This window comes from Orcinus orca, chromosome 1 (genome assembly GCF_937001465.1).
Source record: "Orcinus orca chromosome 1, mOrcOrc1.1, whole genome shotgun sequence".
Lineage (NCBI taxonomy): Eukaryota > Metazoa > Chordata > Mammalia > Artiodactyla > Delphinidae > Orcinus > Orcinus orca.
Window position 1 is genome coordinate 68,662,772 of NC_064559.1, and position 8,912 is coordinate 68,671,683.

Sequence of the window (8,912 nt, forward strand, 5' to 3'; positions counted from 1 at the left end):
TAAACGAGGTTTTTGTAAACAGAGCCGTCCCAAACTTTGGGGTGGCTGTGTCTTTTTGATTTTAATTTGCCTAAGCTATAGGACCATAAGTGGAAGTGCCCTAGGCTCTCTTGCTTTGTTTCTTAGATGTTTCAGGAAACACCATACACTTCTCCAGAGTGGCTGTTGGCAATTTACATCCCGCCCATCAGCATAACAAGGTTCCCAGTTCTCCATGGCCTGTCCTGCCTTTCTGGATTTTACACTTTTTTCAGATAGCCCTTTTGACCGGGGGAAGTGAGACTTCATTGTAGTGCAGATTTCCTTTGCAAGCTTGCTTGGTTGGCCAAAAAGGGCGTATGCGTTTTTTCTTGAATATATTCAGGAAAAAACGCATACGTCCTTTTTGGCCAAGTGCATCATTGTGGTCGTTCTGCCTCTTTTCCTATGTTTTACATGCAATTCCTGTCTACCTCCTGAAATCGCTTTCCTGCAATTCTGCCCCGCTTTCAAGTCCTCTTGGCAGCCTTACATCAATATATTTTTGGACGATAGCTGTCATTTATAACTCTGCAGGTTTGTGAATGACAGTGCCCCTGAGCTCCTTTCTTCAACTCGCTTTCTTGTGAGCTGGCCGCAACACCGCAGGATTGCTTGAGGCCCTAGTGTGGTTCCGGCATGGCACGCTGAGCCTTTGGTTAATTCCTCTTCCTGGTGGGAAATGAGAGTTAAATTTGCCCATCCAGACACCTCCAGGTAGTCTCTCATTGGTTCTCCCTATTCCTGTTCATTTTCCGCAGAAATTGCAAACTGGGCCAAACAGGAGGTTAAAGGCACTGACTCTCCAAGTGGGGAGAGTGTTAGTGAAGCCTCTGGAATGTTGCACCCGAATACCAGGGGACGAAAACTGAGACACATTTGAACACGTTTCCCGATCACACAGTGGATCATACTCTGGGTTCCACATGCATGTTTTAGCTGAAGGAAGAATCCCTTAAACCTGGAGAGTTGAGACCCATGGAATGGGTACCATGCAATATGACTTCAAAGGGTCTGCATTTGCTCACCGAACCTCACCAATCCTATCACTGCTGCGTTTATGCCGCTGTACACATGCTTGATTCTCTTTCGGAGACATATAAATCCATAGGTTGTAAGATTCTTACTAGTCAGGTATATTCTTAGGCGTTTAATATGGGGTGTTGAGTCCACTTCGTTGAGCAAGGAGTAGCTCTTGTCTATTACATATTTGGCTTATGGAACAGTATGTGTGCTAATTTCAATCTCTGGTTTTATGCAGCACCCCAACTCACCTTTCCCCTTAAGCAAGCATAAGTTGGTTTTCTACATTTGAGACCCTGTTCTGTTTTGTAATTCAGTTCCTGTGTAGCCAAGTTTACATTCTGTGTAGTAGTGATATCTTGTGATGTTTCTTTTTCTGTGTGACTTATTTCACTTAGAATCATCGTACCTGAATCCACTCATTATGCTGCTATGGGCCTCATGACAGATATCATTGCTGAGTGATATTTCATTGTAGGTAAGTACCACAACTTCTTTATCCATTTTTCGCTTTCTGTGATATTGAAGTTGTACCATACACGAGGTTCTTGTAAACAGAGCCGGCACCAACTTGGGGTGGCTGTGTCTTTTTGATTTTAATTGCGCTAAGCTATAGGACCATAAGTGGAAGTGCCCTAGGCTCTGTTGCTTTGTTTTTTAGATGTTTCAGGAAACACCATTCACTTCTCCAGAGTGGCTGTTGGCAATTTACATCCCGCCCATCAGCATAACAAGGCTCCCAGTTCTCCATGGCCTGTCCTGCCTTTCTGGATTTTACACTTTTTTCAGATGGCCCTTTTGACCAGGGGGAAGTGAGACTTCATTGTAGTGCAGATTTCCTTTGCAAGCTTGCTTGGTTGGCCAAAAAGTGTGTATGCGTTTTTTCCTGAATATATTCAGGAAAATACGCATACGCCCTTTTTGGCCAAGTGCATCATTGTGGACGTTCTGCCTCTTTTCCTATGCTTTACATGCAATTCCAGTCTACCTCCTGAAATCGGTTTCCTGCAATTCTGCCCCGCTTTCAAGTCCTCTTGGCAGCCTTACTTCAATATATTTTTGGACGATAGCTGTCATTTATAACTCTGCAGGTTTGTGAATTAGAGTGCCCCTGAGCTCCTTTCTTCAACTCGCTTTCTTGTGAGCTGGCCGGAACACTGCAGGATTGCTTCAGGCCCTAGTGTGGTTCCGGCATGGCACACTGAGCCTTTGGTTAATTCCTGTTCCTGGTGGGAAATGAGAGTTAAATTGGCCCGTCCAGACACCTCCAGCTAGTCTCTCATTGGTTCTCCCTATTCCTGTTCATCTTACGCAGAAATGGCAAACTGGGCCAAACAGGAGGTTAAAGGCACTGACTCTCCAAGTGGGGAGAGTGTTAGTAAAGCATCTGGAATGTTGCACCCGAGTACCAGGGGACGAAAACTGAGACACATTTGAACACATTATCCGAACACACGGTGGATCATACACTGGGTTCCACATGCATGTTTTAGCTGAAGGAAGAATCCCTTAAACCTGGAGAGTTGAGACCCATGGAATGGGTACCATGCAATATGACTTCAAAGGGTCTGCATTTGCTCACCGAACCTCACCAATCCTATCACTGCTGTGTTTATGCCGCCGTACACACGCTTGATTCTCTTTTGGAGACATATAAATCCATAGGTTGTAAGATTCTTACTAGTCAGGTATATTCTTAGGCGTTTAATATGGGGTGTTGAGTCCACTTCGTTGAGCAAGGAGTAGCTCTTGTCTATTACATATTTGGCTTATGGAGCGGTATCTGTGCTAATTTCAATCTCTGGTTTTATGCAGCACCCCAACTCACCTTTCCCCTTAAGCAAGCATAAGTTGGTTTTCTACATTTCAGACCCTGTTCTGTTTTTTAATTCAGTTCCTGTGTAGCCAAGTTTACATTCCGTGTATTAGTGATACCTAATGATGTTTCTTTTTCTCTGTGACTTATTTCACTTAGAATCATCATACCTGAATCCACTCATTATGCTGCTACGGGCCTGATGACATACATTTCATTGCTGAGTGATATTGCATTGTACGTAAGTACCATAACTTCTTTATCCATTTTTCGCTTTCTGTGATATTGAACGTGTACTGTAAACGAGGTTCTTGTAAACAGAGCCATCCCAAAATTTGGGGTGGCTGTGTCTTTTTGATTTTAATTTCCCTAAGCTATAGGACCATAAGTGGAAGTGCCCTAGGCTCTCTTGCTTTGTTTCTTAGATGTTTCAGGAAACACAATACACTTCTCCAGAGTGGCTGTTGGCAATTTACATCCCGCCCGTCAGCATAACAAGGCTCCCAGTTCTCCATGGCCTGTCCTGCCTTTCTGGATTTTACACTTTTTTCAGATGGCCCTTTTGACCGGGGGAAGTGAGACTTCATTGTAGTGCAGATTTCCTTTGCAAGCTTGCTTGGTTGGCCAAAAAGGGCGTATGCGTATTTTCCTGAAAATATTCAGGAAAAAACGCACACGCCCTTTTTGACCAAGTGCATCATTGTGGTCGATTTGCATCTTTTCCTATGTTTTACATGCAATTCCTGTCTACCTCCTGAAATCGGTTTCCTGCAATTCTGCCCCGCTTTCAAGTCCTCTTGGCAGCCTTACTTCAATATATTTTTGGACGATAGCTGTCATTTATAACTCTGCAGGTTTGTGAATTAGAGTGCCCCTGAGCTCCTTTCTTCAACTCGATTTCTTGTGAGCTGGCCGCAACACCGCAGGATTGCTTCAGGCCCTAGAGTGGTTCCGGCATGGCACGCTGAGCCTTTGGTTAATTCCTCTTCCTGGTGGCAAATAAGAGTTAAATTTGCCCGTCCAGACACCTCCAGCTAGTCTCTCATTGGTTCTCCCTATTCCTGTTCATTTTCCGCAGAAATTGCAAACTGGGCCAAACAGGAGGTTAAAGGCACTGACTCTCCAAGTGGGGAGAGTGTTAGTGAAGCCTCTGGAATGTTGCACCCGAGTACCAGGGGACGAAAACTGAGACACATTTGAACACGTTTCCCGATCACATGGTGGATCATACTCTGGGTTCCACATGCATGTTTTAGCTGAAGGAAGAATCCCTTAAACCTGGAGAGTTGAGACCCATGGAATGGGTACCATGCAATATGACTTCAATGGGTCTGCATTTGCTCACTGAACCTCACCAATCCTATCACTGCTGCGTTTATGCCGCTGTACACACGCTTGATTCTCTTTCGGAGACATATAAATCCATAGGTTTTAAGACTCTTACTAGTCAGGTATATTCTTAGGCGTTTAATATGGGGTGTTGAGTCCACTTCGTTGAGCAAGGAGTAGCTCTTGTCTATTACATATTTGGCTTATGGAACAGTATCTGTGCTAATTTCAATCTCTGGTTTTATGCAGCACCCCAACTCACCTTTCCCCTTAAGCAAGCATAAGTTGGTTTTCTACATTTGAGACCCTGTTCTGTTTTGTAATTCAGTTCCTGTGTAGCCAAGTTTATATTCCGTGTAGTAGTGATATCTTGTGATGTTTCTTTTTCTGTGTGACTTATTTCACTTAGAATCATCGTACCTGAATCCACTCATTATGCTACTATGGGCCTCATGACAGATATCATTGCTGAGTGATATTGCATTGTAGGTAAGTACCACAACTTCTTTATCCATTTTTCGCTTTCTGTGATATTGAACTTGTACCATACACGAGGTTCTTGTAAACAGAGCCGGCACAAACTTTGGGGTGCCTGTGTCCTTTTGATTTTAATTGCCCTAAGCTATAGGACCATAAGTGGAAGTGCCCTAGGCTCTGTTGCTTTGTTTTTTAGATGTTTCAGGAAACACCATACACTTCTCCAGAGTGGCTGTTGGCAATTTACATCCCGCCCATCAGCATAACAAGGCTCCCAGTTCTCCATGGCCTGTCCTGCCTTTCTGGATTTTACACTTTTTTCAGATGGCCCTTTTGAGCAGGGGGAAGTGAGACTTCATTGTAGTGCAGATTTCCTTTGCAAGCTTGCTTGGTTGGCCAAAAAGTGCGTATGCGTTTTTTCCTGAATATATTCAGGAAAAGACGCATACGCCCTTTTTGGCCAAGTGCATCATTGTGGACGTTCTGCCTCTTTTCCTATGCTTTACATGCAATTCCGGTCTACCTCCTGAAATCGGTTTCCTGCAATTCTGCCCCGATTTCAAGTCCTCTTGGCAGCCTTACTTCAATATATTTTTGGACGATAGCTGTCATTTATAACTCTGCAGGTTTGTGAATTAGAGTGCCCCTGAGCTCCTTTCTTCAACTCGCTTTCTTGTGAGCTGGCCGGAACACTGCAGGATTGCTTCAGGCCCTAGAGTCGTTCCGGCATGGAACACGGAGCCTTTGGTTAATTCCTCTTCCTGGTGGGAAATGAGAGTTAAATTGGCCCGCCCAGACACCTCCAGCTAGTCTCTCATTGGTTCTCCCTATTCCTGTTCATCTTACGCAGAAATTGCAAACTGGGCCAAACAGGAGGTTAAAGGCACTGACTCTCCAAGTGGGGAGAGTGTTAGTAAAGCATCTGGAATTTTGCACCCGAGTACCAGAGGACGAAAACTGAGACACATTTGAACACATTTCCCGATCACACGGTGGATCATACTCTGGGTTCCACATGCATGTTTTAGCTGAAAGAAGAATCCCTTAAACCTGGAGAGCTGAGACCCATGGAATGGGTACCATGCAATATGACTCCAAAGGGTCTGCATTTGCTCACCGAACCTCACCAATCCTATCACTGCTGCGTTTATGCCGCTGTACACACGCTTGATTCTCTTTCAGAGACATATAAATCCATAGGATGTAAGATTCTTACTAGTCAGGTATATTCTTAGGCGTTTAATATGGGGTGTTGTGTCCACTTCGTTGAGCAAGGAGTAGCTCTTTTCTATTAAATATTTGGCTTATGGAATGGTATCTGTGCTAATTTCAATCTCTGGTTTTATGCAGCACCCCAACTCACCTTTCCCCTTAAGCAAGCATAAGTTGGTTTTCTACATTTGAGACCCTGTTCTGTTTTGTAATTCAGTTCCTGTGTAGCCAAGTTTACATTCCATGTAGTAGTGATAACTTATGTTTCTTTTTCTGTGTGACTTATTTCACTTAGAATCATCGTACCTGAATCCACTCATTATGCTGCTATGGGTCTGATGACATAGATTTCATTGCTGAGTGATATTGCACTGTATGTAAGTACCACAACTTTTTTATCCATTTTTCGCTTTCTGCGATATTGAACTTGTACCGTAAACGAGGTTCTTGTAAACACAACCGTCCCAAACTTTGGGGTGGCTGTGTCTTTTTGATTTTAATTTCCCTAAGCTATAGGACCATAAGCGGAAGTGCCCTAGGCTCTGTTGCTTTGTTTTTTGGATGTTTCAGGAAACACCATACACTTCTCCAGAGTGGCTGTTGGCAATTTACATACCGCCCGTCAGCATAACAAGGCTCCCAGTTCTCCATGGCCTGTCCTGCTTTTCTGGATTTTACACTTTTTTCAGATGGCCCTTTTGACCAGGGGGAAGTGAGACATCATTGTAGTGCAGATTTCTTTGCAAGCTTGCTTGGTGGGCCAAAAAGGGCGTATGCGTTTTTTCCTGAATATATTCAGGAAAAAACGCATACGCACTTTTTGGCCAAGTGCATCATTGTGGACGTTCTGCCTCTTTTCCTATGCTTTACATGCAATTCCAGTCTACCTCCTGAAATCGGTTTCCTGCAATTCTGACCCGCTTTCAAGTCCTGTTGGCAGCCTTACTTCAATATATTTTTCGACGATAGCTGTCATTTATAACTCTGCAGGTTTGTGAATGACAGTGCCCCTGAGCTCCTTTCTTCAACTCGCTTTCTTGTGAGCTGGCCGCAACACCGCAGGATTGCTTCAGGCCCTAGTGTGGTTCCGGCATGGCACGCTGAGCCTTTGGTTAAATCCTCTTCCTGGTGGGAAATGAGAGTTAAATTGGCCCGTCCAGACACCTCCAGCTAGTCTCTCATTGGTTCTCCCAATTCGTGTTCATTTTCCGCAGAAATTGCAAACTGGGGAAAACAGGAGGTTAAAGGCACTGACTCTCCAAGTGGGGAGAGTGTTAGTGAAGCGTCTGGAATGTTGCACCCGAGTACCAGGGGACGAAAACTGAGACACATTTGAACACGTTTCCCGATCACATGGTGTATCATACTCTGGGTTCCACATGCATGTTTTAGCTGAAGGAAGAATCCCTTAAACCTGGAGAGTTGAGACCCATGGAATGGGTACCATGCAATATGACTTCAAAGGGTCTGCATTTGCTCACCGATCCTCACCAATCCTATCACTGCTGCGCTTATGCCGCTGTACACATGCTTGATTCTCTTTCGGAGACATATAAATCCATAGGTTTTAAGATTCTTACTAGTCAGGTATATTCTTAGGTGTTTAATATGGGGTGTTGTGTCCTCTTCGTTGAGCAAGGAGTAGCTCTTGTCTATTACAAATTTGGCTTATGGAACGGTATCTGTGCTAATTTCAATCTCTGGTTTTATGCAGCACCCCAACTATCCTTTCCCCTTAAGCAAGCATAAGTTGGTTTTCTACATTTGAGACCCTGTTCTGTTTTGTAATTCAGTTCCTGTGTAGCCAAGTTTACATTCCGTGTAGTAGTGATATCTTATGATATTTCTTTTTCTCTGTGACTTATTTCTCTTAGAATCATCGTATCTGAATCCACTCTTTATGCTGCTCTGGGCCTGATGACATAGATATCCTTGCTGAGTGATATTGCATTGTACGTAAGTACCACAAGTTCTTTATCCATTTTTCGCTTTCTGTGATATTGAACTTGTACCGTACACGAGGTTCTTGTAAACAGAGCCGGCCCAAACATTGGGGTGGCTGTGTCTTTTTGATTTTAATTTCCCTAAGCTATAGGATCATAAGTGGAAGTGCCCTAGGCTCTGTTGCTTTGTTTTTTAGATGTTTCAGGAAACACCATACACTTCTCCAGAGTGGCTGTTGGCAATTTACATCCCGCCCATCAGCATAACAAGGCTCCCAGTTCTCCATGGCCTGTCCTGCCTTTCTGGATTTTACACTTTTCTCAGATGGCCCTTTTGACCAGGGGGAAGTGAGACTTCATTGTAGTGCAGATTTCCTTTGCAAGCTTGCTTGGTTGGCCAAAAAGTGCGTATGCGTTTTTTCCTGAATATATTCAGGAAAAAACGCATACACCCTTCTTGGCCAAGTGCATCATTGTGGACATTCTGCCTCTTTTCGTATGCTTTACATGCAATTCCAGTCTACCTCCTGAAATCGGTTTCCTGCAATTCTGCCCCGCTTTCAAGTCCTCTTGGCAGCCTTACATCAATATATTTTTGGACGATAGCTGTCATTTATAACTCTGCAGGTTTGTGAATTAGAGTGCCCCTGAGCTCCTTTCTTCAACTCGCTTTCTTGTGAGCTGGCCGGAACACTGCAGGATTGCTTCAGGCCCTAGTGTGGTTCCGGCATGGCACACTGAGCCTTTGGTTAATTCCTCTTCCTGGTGGGAAATGAGAGTTAAATTTGCCCGTCCAGACACCTCCAGCTAGTCTCTCATTGGTTCTCCCTATTCCTGTTCATCTTACGCAGAAATTGCAAACTGGGCCAAACAGGAGGTTAAAGGCACTGACTCTCCAAGTGGGGAGAGTGTTAGTAAAGCATCTGGAAGTTGCACCCGAGTACCAGAGGACGAAAACTGAGACACATTTGAACACATTTCCTGATCACACGGTGGATCATACTCTGGGTTCCACATGCATGTTTTAGCTGAAGGAAGAATCCCTTAAACCTGGAGAGTTGAGACCCATGGAATGGGTACCATGCAATATGACT